This window comes from Arachis hypogaea, chromosome 3 (genome assembly GCF_003086295.3).
Source record: "Arachis hypogaea cultivar Tifrunner chromosome 3, arahy.Tifrunner.gnm2.J5K5, whole genome shotgun sequence".
Taxonomy (NCBI): domain Eukaryota; kingdom Viridiplantae; phylum Streptophyta; class Magnoliopsida; order Fabales; family Fabaceae; genus Arachis; species Arachis hypogaea.
In genome coordinates, this window is record NC_092038.1 from 97,055,966 (window position 1) to 97,069,778 (window position 13,813).

Genomic DNA, 13,813 nt, shown 5'->3' on the forward strand with positions numbered 1-13,813 from the left:
AGATTCAACTTTCATTATTATTGATAAGAATAACTAAGTCCGGACTTCCAATTTCTCCTACCTTGCCAAAAGTTTGCTTTCCAGTATTTATTTATTTTAATTGTCATTTAAATTATTTGCTATATTTATTCCTCATTCTCAAAACCCCAATTTTACTTTTTTCATAGCCAATAATAAGAACATACCTCCCTACAATTCCTTGAGAAGACGACCCGAGGTTTAAATACTTCGGTTATCAATTTTAAAGGGGTTTGTTACTTGTGACAACCGAAACATTTGCACGAAAGGATTTTTGTTGGTTTAGAAACTATATCTACAACGCAACTATTTTTATAAAATTCTTTACTAGCAAAAAAACCTAACGTCAGTGGCATTAATGCCATCACCCTAAGGTCTGGAACCACACTGCAGGAGAGGAATCAGGAGGAGCCAAGCCCACCAGAACACGCCTCAGCTGAAGAGGTAGTAGAAATAGAAGATGTTGAAGAGGAAGAGAACATACAGGACGTAGCTGAAGAAGAAGAAGCTCAACCACAGGAGGAAGCACCAAATGGCGCAGACACTGCAGAAAACACCACTCCCATTCCGTTTCCACAACTTGCAAGGAAGCCCAGGAAGCAGCTGGAACCCGATCCCAAAATGGTATAAATCTTCAAAAAGGTTGAGGTAACTGTTCCCCTTTTTTATGTTATTCAACAAGTACCTAAATATGCAAAGTTTCTAAAAGATTTGTGCATACATAAAGACAAAATTAATGAATTAGAAACTATTCCTTTAGGAAGTTCTATATCTGCTTTAATGGGAAATTTACCTGAAAAGTGTAGTGACCCAGGTCCTTGTATAGTTAGATGTACTATTGGTGGTGTAGTAATTTATGACTGCATGTGTGATTTAGGAGCATGTGTTAGTATAATGCCTTTATCTGTATATGATGTTTTGAGGCTCCCTCCCTTAAAAAGGTCGGCAGCTCGTTTTGTGTTAGCAGATAAAAGCATTATTACAGTGGCTGGAGTTGCTGAAGACGTTTTAGTGAACATTAAAGGGCTCACATTCTCCACTGATTTTTATATCTTGGAGATGCCCCATAATGACTCAGATAAGCCATCATCAATCCTACTTGGGAGACCATTCCTGAAGACATCAAAATTCAAATTGGATGCTTTTTCAGGAACATACTCTTTTGAAATAGATGGCCGAATGGTAATCTTCAGTGTGACATCATAGATGAAACCGTAGCTGAAGTTCACCAGAAAGAGTTTGAAGATAAGTACCTAGGACAAGGTCCAAGTGTGGGGAATTCCGAGGACAATGCAGGCACTCTACCACTGCCACCAGTTCCAGATAATCCAGAGCCAGCCCATGACCAGAAGTTGGAATTAAAACCCCTCCCTCCACACCTCAAATATGCTTACCTTGAGGACCAGCGAAAGTTTCCAATTATCATTGCACAGGACCTCACTCCTGAACAGGAAGAGCAGTTACTTAGTGTGCTGAGGAAGCACAAGAAAGCAATTAGGTGGAGTTTAGCAGACATAGTAGGCATCAATCCTCATGTTTGTGAGCACAGGATATTTTTAGAAGAACGAGCAAGACCTGTTCGTCAACCCCAAAGAAAATTGAACCCCACTATTTTAGAGGTTGTCAAGAATGAAGTGACCAGACTATTAGAGGCAGGTATTATCTACCCCATCTCAGACAGTGAATGGGTGAGCCCAGTACAAGTGGTGCCCAAGAAGTCTGGAGTAACCACAGTGAAGAATGAGCATGGAGAGCTCATAGCAACCAGAGTACAGAATGCCTGGAGGGTATGCATTGATTACAAGCGTCTCAACCAAGCTACTCATAAGGAGCACTACCCTCTTCCATTTATTGATCAAATGCTGGATTGCCTGTCAGGTAAATCACATTATTGCTTTTTAGATGGTTACACAAGTTATTTCCAGATTCATATAGCTCCTGAGGATCAGGAAAAGACTACCTTTACATGTCCTTTTGGGACTTATACTTACAAGAGAATGCCCTTTGGCCTGTGCAATGCACCAGCTACTTTCCAAAGGTGCATGATGAGTCTTTTCTCTGATCTTATTGAGGACTGTATGGAGGTTTTTATGGACGATTTTAGCGTTTATGGTGATTCTTTTAACCTTTGCTTGGATAGTTTATCTAGAGTATTAGATAGATGTGTCAATACAAACCTTGTATTAAATTTTGAAAAATGTCACTTTATTGTCAAACAAGGGATTGTATTGGGACATGTTGTATCTAATACTGGCATTTCTATAGATCCAGTAAAGGTTGATGTTATTTCTAGTTTGCCTTACCCCTCTTCTGTGAGGGAAGTCCATTCATTCCTTGGCCATGAGGTTTTTACAAGAGATTTATTAAGGACTTTAGTAAGGTAGAACTTCCCTTATCCAAATTACTGTAGAAGGATATTGAGTTCGAGTTCAGTGAGGATTGCAAACAAGCGTTTGATAAGCTGAAGACCGACCTGACTCAAGCTCCAATTGTGAGAGGACCAGACTGGAGCCAGCCGTTTGAAATCATGTGTGATGCTTCCAACCATGCAGTAGGAGCAGTGCTAGCTCAGCGTGAAGGTAAGGATCCTTTTGTTATTGCTTATGCGTCTAAGACTTTAGACACAACCCAGTCCAATTATACTACTACTGAGAAAGAGCTTCTTGCTATTGTTTTTGCTCTGGATAAATTCCGAGCTTATTTACTTGGTACTAGAGTAGTAGTGTATTCGGACCATGCAGCTTTAAAGTATCTATTAGCTAAAAAGGAGTCCAAACCAAGGCTCATACGTTGGATACTGCTATTACAAGAATTTGATTTAGAAATAAAGGATAGGAGTGGTAACCAGAATCTAGTGGCAGACCACTTGAGTCGCCTTGAGCACATTAAGGATGATTCTACTCCTATAGATGATAATTTTCCATTTGATAACCTGCAAGCAGTATATGAGGTAGTCCCTTGGTACGCACCTGTAGCTAATTATCTAGTTAGCCGCACATTTCCTCCACACTTTTCTAAGCATCAAAGAGACAAGCTGAAAAGCGAGTCTAAATATTATATATGGGATGACCCATATTTATGGAGATGTGGCGCTGATCAGGTAATTAGACGTGTGCCTCAATCAGAATTCCAGTCCATTTTAGAGGCCTGTCACTCATCTGAGAGTGGAGGATATTTTGGCCCTCAAAGAACAGCTAGAAAGATCTTAGATTGTGGATTCTGGTGGCCTACTCTTTTTAGAGACGCTGCTGAGTTTTGTAAATCTTGTCTCCCATGCCAAAAATTTGGTAATATATCCAGGAGGGATGAAATGCCTCAACAAATTATACTTTTCTATGAAATTTTTGATGTAAATTATACTTTTCTATGAAATTTTTTATGTTTGGGGCATTGACTTCATGGGTCCGTTTCCAAATTCTAATGGTTATTTTTATATATTGTTAGCTGTGGATTACATTTCTAAATGGGTGGAAGCAATTCTACCCGCACTGATGATGCTAACACTGTTGTTTCCTTTGTGAGAAACCATATTATTTGCCGCTTTGGATCACCATGAGCAATCGTGAGCGATCAAGGCACCCATTTTTGTAACAGGAGACTAACAGGATTAATGAAGAAGCATGGGATAATTCATAAGGTTGCAAGATCATACCATCCTCAGACCAATGCGCAAGCCGAGGTGTCAAACAGAGAGATAAAGCGTATCTTGCAAAAGATAGTCAAACTTCATAGAAAAGACTGGACCACCAGGCTACAAGATGCACTATGGGCATATAGGACAGCATATAAAACACCCATTGGGATGAGTCCTTTCCGCTTAGTTTATGGAAAAGCTTGTCATCTCCCAGTTGAAGTAGAGCACAGAGCCTTTTGGGCAGTCAAGGAGTGCAACATGGGAATTGAGAAAGCCAGAGTTGAAAGGAAGTTGCAACTGTAAGAACTGGAGAGCCTTTGCCTAGAAGATTATGAGAACTCAAGAATATACAAGGAGAAGATGAAGGCTGTACATGATCAGCACATCAAGAGAAAAGAGTTCCAACCTGGGGATTTAGTCCTCCTTTACAAATCTCAACTGAGGCTCATGCCAGGCAAGTTGAGATCAAGATGGGAAGGTCCATATAGAGTAGAGAAGGCCAAACCATACGGAGTTTATCACCTAAGCCATCCTTCAAGCTCTGAACTTATCAAAGTTAATGGACAAAGTCTGAAGCTGTGCCATGGTGAGAAGATGCCGAAAAACAAAAAGCTTGAGATCTTCCTCTTGGAAGATCCCCACATGGCAGAAGATTGAGCTAGTGGAGCGTCCAACTTACGGACATTAAAGCAAAGTGCTAGGTGGGAGACAACCCACCATGGTATGATCATTCTTTTCTTCATTTTTAGTTTTTCTACTTAATAACTCTTCTCTTTATCAGCATATTTCGTGCATCTGCATTTGCATACATTTTCAAAAAAAAATGACACGTGGCGTGACCGCATTAGCGACGCGTCCACGTCGAAAGGAGAGGGGGGAAAATAAAAATGAACAGAGAGTCACGCTGGAGCGTGTCTGGAGGCGTGCCAGTAGCACAAATTGTCCCACGTGACCGCGTCGCTGACGCGTCTGCGTCATATGGGAATAATGGCCTCCCCCGCGACCGCGTGCCCTGATTTTCGACGTAAAAAGGGGTGCACAACGAATTATTATGCGAGAGTGGTGCTGGATTGATGCTGGACGCACAATCCCTATCACGCAACCGCGTCGCCGACGCGTCCGCGTCATTCCTTTCTAAATCCCACTCGCGCGATCGCCTGCCCCACGCGATCGCGTCACCCCAAATTTGGCAAATATATAAATTCGAACAGAGAGTTGTGCAGGCGCGAGGCTGCACTCGCGACAGAAGCATAACATGGGTCACGTGACCGCATGACCGACGCGACCGCATCAACTGAATTCAAGTGCAATCACGCGAACGCGTGCCCCACGCGGCCGGGTCGCTTGCGCCGCACAGCTCAACCTGAATTGCCAAAATATCTTATCTTTCTCTTCTCCAAATCCTAATTTTCCTTTTCCTTTTCCCTCCTTATTTCTTCTTTCTCCCTTCTTCCTTCTATCTCACCTTCTACTCTCTCTCTCTCTCCTCCATTAACAAGGTTTTATTTTCTTCTTCCCTCCTTTCTTTTCTTTCATTCTTCTTATTTTATATGTTATTTTCTTTTCTTTTCTTTTTCTTTTCATTATCCATATTTTCTTTCTTCTTCTTTCCTTTTTACACGGTGTTAGAAATTTATTTGAGTCATTATTCCTCATTATATGCTTGTGGATTGTTGCAAATTATTTGGCAATTATATATTATTTTCTTTAAAGGGTTACTTGCATGTTTACTTTAATACTTTCTATACCTTCTTTACCATGCATGCTATGTGTTTGTGAAAAGCCCATATGGCATTATGCACTTCTCTATTATACTTTCTCCTATTCAATGCTTGCTTTTCATAAACTCTCTTTACTATTGTATTAATTGAATTTAATTGTCAATACAACATGGTGATTTATTACAAGTAATGCTTGGTCTATGCTACTCACGCCCTTTTCCGGCATGCCAATAAACACCTTGCATTCACTTGTCATTATATGCACTAGCTATTCTCCATCGATGATTTTTCACATATACTCATGAGCATGTGTTAATGTCAGTTACATGTTAATGTGCATCCATCACCACCTTTTCCGTTCCCTTCCTTGCTATATCTGTTTGAATTTAAATTACTTTCTCTTCCTATGTTCAGGATGGCGACCAAGAAAGGTAAGGAGAAAGCTACTCCCAAACCCTCAACAAGAAGAGGAACTAAAAGAGCATTAGAGTTAAGAGGATCATAAAGGTTTATAATCGAAAGGTTGGATCGGCAAGAACAGAAAGCGAAGTTAAGAGAGCACCGTAACAACCGCCGATTCAAACACCTCAGGGAGCTACTTAGAGGAGATTGCAGAGACTCAGACACCCCCGGAATCCACTTCTTTTACCAGCATAGGGAGCCACGACGGTCCCGACTATGGAGACACTGCCACCAGCCCACCACTGTTCCTGACAGATGGCACCGAGGATGGTGCAAAGCCTTAAGTGTGGGGAGGTCGGTCAGTACCTGACTTCCGGAGGTAATTTCTCTTCCCTAGCACCAATAAATTAGGATATTTTAGTTAGATTTTCTTTCTTTTATAGAATAGGATAAATTGCATAGTAATAGGTTAGTTGCATGCATGTTCTACTTGATTGAAAAGACAATAAGTTTCTTCTAAGACTCTATCTTTGGAACAAAATTTCACTAATTTTAATTAAAAAATTTTTTTTATGATAAATCTGCTTGAAGTAGTATTTGGAACATGATGTTTGAGCTAAAGAACACACAACCTGTGAAGATTTGAGCCTTTATGCATGGTTACATTATTTAACCATAATTATTTTATTCTTGTGTGTTTACTTCTCTATGATTGTAATCTATATTTTGTTTCATCCTATATGTCCAATATTTATTATGTTTGTATGCTTGCATATGATTGAGGCCATTATTTGTTTAAACTCACTTATCCAAATTAAGCCTACCCTTTTTAATTACCTTTGTTAACCACTTTGAGCCTTTAAATCCCATCTGTTCTATATTTTACCACATTACTAGCCTTAAGCAAAAAAACAATTGTATATCCCAAATTGAATCTTTGGTTAGCTTAAGATAGAATTGTGTATGCTACTTAAGTATGGGAAATTGTGGGAACAAAAGTTATTAAGGGAATGTGTCATGATAATACAATGGGAATTTGGATACCTACTCATGCGAAACTATAAGAATTAAAAATCTATGTGCATTGATAAATAAATAAAAAAATCATTAAATAAATAAGGGGACAAAATTACCCCAATGCTGAATTGAGAATTCAAAGATCAATACACATATGATAAAAATAAAAAAAATTTGATACATGAGTATGGAATGTAAAAGGGAATTCTGGGTAGCTAGGTATGAATTCTAAGACTATATAAAATATATAGGTTGGGTTAAAGCTTGGGTTAATTAAAGATTCAATTTATAAGCTCACTTAACCATATATGTATCCCTACCCTTACCTTGGCCTCATTACAACCTTGAAAAGACCTCATGATGTTTGCATCGGTATATTAACTGTTGTTGATTGGTTAGGAGAAGAACAAAAGTTAGAGGGCATGATTAGAGAATGATAGAGTGATTACCCTATACACTAGAGAGATTAGAGCATACATACATCATCAGTGAGGGTTCAATGCTTGAATCTCCATGTTTCCTGCTTTCATGAGCTATCTTCTTGTACTTTTATCTGTCTTACTGTATAATGGTAGAATTAGTGGAATTTGATTTGTAATTGTTTTGAAGAGCTTATTTACTTTTGATCAAGTGGGCAAGAATCATATAGTTGCATTCATATATATAGGTTGCATCGCATTGCATGAGTTTCTACATGTTCACACTTATTTATCTTATCTCCTTCAATTAAGCATGAGGACATGCTAATGTTTAAGTGTGGGGAGGTTGATAAACCACTATTTTATTGTTTATATTGTGTTTAATTATGTGGTTTTATCATGATCCTTACCCACTTATTCATTAATTTAGCATGCATTTATATTTCCTTCCTAAAATTACTACATGGTTGAAAACTGCTTTCTAGAGACTTTTTAATTATGCATTTTAGTTCTCCTTTATCCCATTTGATGCCATAATCTGTGTGTTAAGTGTTTCAGGTTTTATAGGGCATGGATGAGTTGGAGAATGGAAGGGAAGCTAGCAAAAAATGGAAGGAACAAAAGAAATTGAGGAGAAAACCAGTGAGAAGTGACGCGACCGCATGGCTCACGCGTTCCCGCAAAAGAGGAGAAATCGCAGTGACGCGGCCGCATGGCTCACGCGACCGCGCGGAATGGAAAAGCACAAGTGACGCGGAGGCGTGGATGACGCGAACGCGTGGTAGGGAAAAACGCGAATGACGCGTCCGCATGGATGACGCGATCGCGTGATGTGCGCAATCTGGATAATCTGCAGGATTCACTGGGGGCGATTTTGGGCCCTATTTTGACCCAGTTTTCGGCCCAGAACAGCAGACCAGAGCCAGAGAACATGCAGAAACCAGAGACAACATTCATTCTACAGAGTTTTAGTTTTAGATCTAGTTTTTACTCCTCCTCTAGGTTTTTCTCTCTACACATTTATAGTTCTTAGGATTTTATTTTTCTATCACTTTTTGCATTGGGATACTGAGAAGAGTTATTACCTCATCAAGACTTCGTCATTCTAGTTCATTTTCTTTACTTGGCTTTAATCTTCCATGTCCTTTGCTTTGTTAATTTTACCATTGGAATATTTTTTAGTATTATTTAATACAAGGATTACTTTTATTTTTAATTGATTATTTTGATCTTATTTACAATGTCTTTCTTCAATTCCCTTTCATATGTTATGAATTTTACATTCACAATGAGCGAGTAGTTCCCTAACTTGATGAGGAGTTGATTGAAAGGAACCCTCGAGTTGGAAAGCTTAAAAGAAAGATTGTAATTGGGTTTATTGTTGGATTGCCCTCTAGTCACTAACACCAATCCCTTTTTATTAAGTGGGTTGCAACTTGTGAACGAACGTAACATTCCAACTTGTTTGACTTTTCCTTACCTAGTAAGAGATAACTAAACAGGATAACCTTTAATTATCAATTAATCTAGAGAGTAATCCAATAATAATAAGGCTTCCAACTAATCAACTCCCAGTCAAGGCTTTTATTTACATTATTCAAATTCTCCAATTTAATTCCCTGTTTACTCAACTCAAACCTTTTTGAAAACATCTGATTAATAAAATAGCACACTTTTCTGCAACTTGTTGGGAGACGACCTGGGATTCATACTCCCAGTATTTTAATTTTAAATTTCTGTGACACCTTTCTAAATTGATAAGTGGATTTCTGGTGAGTTAAGAACTATACTTGCAATGTATATATTTTAATAATTTTTAATTCACCAATTTCTGCTCGCATCAGTATGCGCATTTATAACTCAGCACTTTCTTCACAACCTCGCACAACTAACCAGCAAGTGCACTGGGTCGTCCAAGTAATAAACCTTACGTGAGTAAGGGTCGATCCCACGGAGATTGTTGGTATGAAGCAAGCTATGGTCATCTTGAAATTTTCAGTTAGGCGAATAATATATGGTTATGGAGTTTTCGAATGATAATAATAAATAAACAGAAAATAAAGATAGAAATACTTATGTAAATCATTGATGGGAATTTCAGATAGGCGTATGAAGATGCTATGCTCCTTCTGAATCTCTGCTTTCCTACTACCTTCATCCAATCCTTCTTACTCCATTCCATGGCAAGCTGTATGTAGAGCATCACCATTGTCAATGGCTACATCCCATCCTCTCAGTAAAAAAGGTCCAAATGCTCTGTCACAGCATGACTAATCATCTGTCAGTTCTTGATCATGCCAGAATAGAATCCATTGATTCTTTTGCGTTTGTCATCACGCCCAACAATCGCGAGTTTGAAGCTCATCACAGTCATTCAATCCCTGAATCGTACTCGGAATACCACAGACAAGGTTTAGACTTTCCGGACTCTCATGAATGCCGCCATCAATTCTAGCCTATACCACAAAGATTCTGATTAAGGAATCTAAGATATATGCGTTCGATCTGAGGTAGAACGGAAGTGGTTGTCAGTCACGCGTTCATAGGTGAGAATGATGATGAGTGTCACAGATCATCACATTCGTCATGGTGAAGTGAAATGAATATCTTAGAACAGGAATAAACTGAATTGAATAGAAAATAGTAGTAATTGCATTAAAACTCGAGGTACAGCAGAGCTCCACACCCTTAATCTATGGTGTATAGAAACTCCACCGTTGAAAATACATAAGTAATGGTCCAGGCATGGCCGAATGGCCAGCCCCCATAAACGTGATCAATAGTCTCCTAAGATGAATAATAGAATAAAACTGAGACCAAAGATGTCTAATACAATAGTACAATGTCCTATTTATACTAGACTAGCTACTAGGATTTACAAAAGTAAGTAATTGATGCAAAACTCCACTTCCGGAGCCCACTTGGTGTGTGCTTGGGCTAAGCTTGAGCTTTACATGTGCAGAGGCTTCTTTTGGAGTTGAATGCCAAGTTGTAACGTGTTTTTGGCGTTCAACTCTGGTTCGTGACGTGTTTCTGGCGTTTGACTCCAGAATGCAACATGGAACTGGCGTTGAGTGCCAGTTTACGTCGTCTAATCTCGAATAAAGTATGGATTATTATATATTGAGAGCGCGCCATTTGGAGTTATGTAGCTCCAGAAAATCCATTTCGAGTGCAGGGAGGTCAGAATCCAACAGCATCAGCAGTCTTTTGTCAGCCTTTTTATCAGAGTTTTGCTTAGGTCCCTCAATTTCAGCTAGAAAATACCTGAAATCTTAGAAAAATACACAAACTCATAGCAAAGTCCAGAAATGTGAATTTAACATAAAAACTAATGAAAACATCCCTAAAAGTAGCTAGATCCTACTAAAAACTACCTAAAAACAATGCCAAAAAGCGTATAAATTATCCGCTCATCAGCTTTGTATTCCTCAACCTTAGTTGCTGCAGGTTTATTGCCTATAGATGTGGGTTGAGAAGCCTTTTTAGAGGGGTTGCTATCTGCACTTGTATGTGTCTTATCCCCCACTAGCACTTGAATTCCAGGGGTGGAAGCTGGAGTGGCGTTAGGCGCCAACTCCTTACCTGTTTCTGGCGTCTGAACGCCAGAACTGAGCTTCCTTTGGGCATTCAACGCCAACTCCTTGCCTATTTCTGGCGTTTGAATGCTAGAACTGAGCATGGGTTGGGCGTTTAATGCTAGCGCTCCACCCTTTTCTGGCGTTTGAGGGCCAGAATTATTCCTCTCTAGGCTCTTATTGTCCTCAGAAGGATTTTGGGTAGCAGTTTGTTCATTTCTTGGCTTCCTGCTGCCTTGAAGTGAGGTATTTAATGTCTTCCCACTTCTTAATTGAACTGCTTGGCATTCTTCTGTTATTTATTTTGATAACTGCTGTTCTGTTTGCTTCAACTGCACTTCCATATTCATATTAGCCAGTCTTGTGTCTTGCAATATCTCCTTGAATTCGGCTAGCTGTTTTGTTAGAAAATCTAATTGCTGATTGAATTCAGTAACTTGTTCTGCAGGACTGAGTTCAGCATTTACTGTTTTAGCCTCTTCTTTCATGGAAGGTTCATTGCTTAGGTACAGATGCTGATTTCTGGCAACTATATCAATGAGCTCTTGAGCTTCTTCAATTGTCTTTCTCATGTGGATAGATCCACCAGCTAAGTGGTCTAAAGAAATTTGAGCTTTCTCTGTAAGCCCAAAATAGAAGATGTCTAACTGCACCCACTCTGAAAACATTTCAGAGGGGCATTTTCTTAGCATATCTCTATATCTCTCCCAGGCATCATAAAGGAATTCATTATCTCCTTGTTTAAAGCCTTGGATGCTCAGCCTTAGCTGTGTCATCCGTTTTGGAGGAAAATATTGATTCAGGAATTTTTCTGACAGTTGTTTTCATGTCTTTATGCTAGCCTTAGGTTGGTTATTTAACCACCTCTTAGTTTGGTCTTTTACAGCAAATGAAAATAGTAACAATCTGTAGACATCCTGATCTACTTCTTTATCATGTACTGTGTCAGCAATTTGTAAAAACTGTGCCAGAAACTCTGTAGGTTCTTCTTGTGGAAGACCAGAATACTGGCAACTTTGCTACACCATGATAATGAGCTGAGGATTCAACTCAAAACTACTAACTCCGATGGAGGATATACAGATACTACTCCCATATGAAGCAGTAGTGGGGTTAGCATATGACCCCAGAGTCCTTCTGAACTGTTCATTTCCACTTAGGTCCATGATGGAGAAAAGGAGATGACGTGGATTTATTTTATTTATTTTATTATTATAAAGAAAATTTCAAAATAATAAAATAAAATAAAATAAAAACTAAAATAAAAATAAAAATGAAAATTTGAAAATATTTTATGAAGATTTTCGAAAAAGTGAGGAGAGAGAAAGTGGTTAGGAAGTTTTGAAAAAGATATGATTTTTTAAAAAAACTTGACAACTAAGATATGATAAGATAAAATTTTGAAATTGAAATCTGAATTTTTATTAAAAGTTTTGAAAAAAATATTTAAAAATAGTTAGAAAAAAATATTTTTTTTTATTTTTGAATTTTTTATGAAAGAGAAAAACACACAAAAGACACAAGACTTAAAATTTTTAAATCCAATGATCTTTGTTTTCGAAAATTTTGGAGGAAAAATACCAAGGCACACCAAACTTAAAAATTTTAAGATCAAAGCACAAAGAAGACTCAAGAACACCTTGAAGACTCACAAGAATAACAAGAACAAAAGATAGAACACCAAACTTAAAATTTTTAGAAAACCTCAATAAAAGTTTTGAAAATTAAAGAAAATTAACAAGAGAACACTAAACTTAAAGTTTGGCACAAGATTTAATCAAAGAAAAATTATTTTTGAAAAAGATTTTAAAAAGAAAAACTCAAAGGGGCAACTATTCCCAAGAAAATAGACACATTTAACAAATGCAAGGATTGAACAGATAAAAACTATTTTTTTGATGACAAAAATACAAAGGACACCAAACATAAAACATGCAACTAGACTCAATGAAGAACTAACAATTAATAAAGAAAAATAATATTTTTGAAGAAAAACTTTTTAAAAACGAATAATAAAAGATGCAATTTTAATGACTCTAAACCAAAAAGACAAATTTTTCCTAATCTAAGCAACAAGATTCACCGTCAATTGTTCAAACTCAAACAATCCCTGGCAACGGCGCCAAAAACTTGGTGCACGAAAATTACACTCACACTATGTAATTCCGCACAACTAACCAGCAAGTACACTGGGTCATCCAAGTAATACCTTACGTGAGTAAAGTTCGATCCCACGGAGATTGCCGGCTTGAAACAAGCTATGGTTATCTTATTATTCTTAGTCAGGATACCAATAGGGTTCTTTAGATTCAATTGTAAAAAGTGAAAGAGCATGAAACGAGTAGTTGTTACGCAGTAATGGAGAATGTGTTGGAGTTTTGGAGATGCGTTGTCTTTTGAATCTCTGCTTTCTCCCTGTCTTTTTCTTCACGCACGCAAGGTTTCTTCTATGACAAGCTATGTGTTGGTGGATCACCGTTGTCAATGGCTACCATCTGTCTTCTTAGTGAAAATGGTCCAGGTGCGCGGTCACCGCACGGCTAATCATCTGTCGGTTCTCACTCATGTTGGAATAGGATCCATTGATCCTTTTGCGTCTGTCACTACGCCCAACCCTTGTGAGTTTGAAGCTCATCATAGTCATTCAATCCCTGAATCCTACTCGGAATACCATAGACAATGTTTAGACTTTACGGATTCTCAAGAATGCTGCCAAAGGATTATAGCTTATACCACGAAGATTCTGATTAAGGAATCCAATAGATATTCATTCAATCGAAGGTAGAACGGAGGTGGTTGTCAGGCACGCGTTCATAGATTGAGAATGGTGATGAGTGGCACGGATCATCACCTTCATCATGGTTAAGTACAAATGAACATCTTAAAGAGAAACAAGCATGTTTGAGTAGAAAACAAAAATAATTGCATTAATTCATTGAGACGCTGCAGAGCTCCTCACCCCCAACAATGTAGTTTAGAGACTCATGCCGTTAAAAAGTATAAAGTTCAGATCTAAAAATGTCA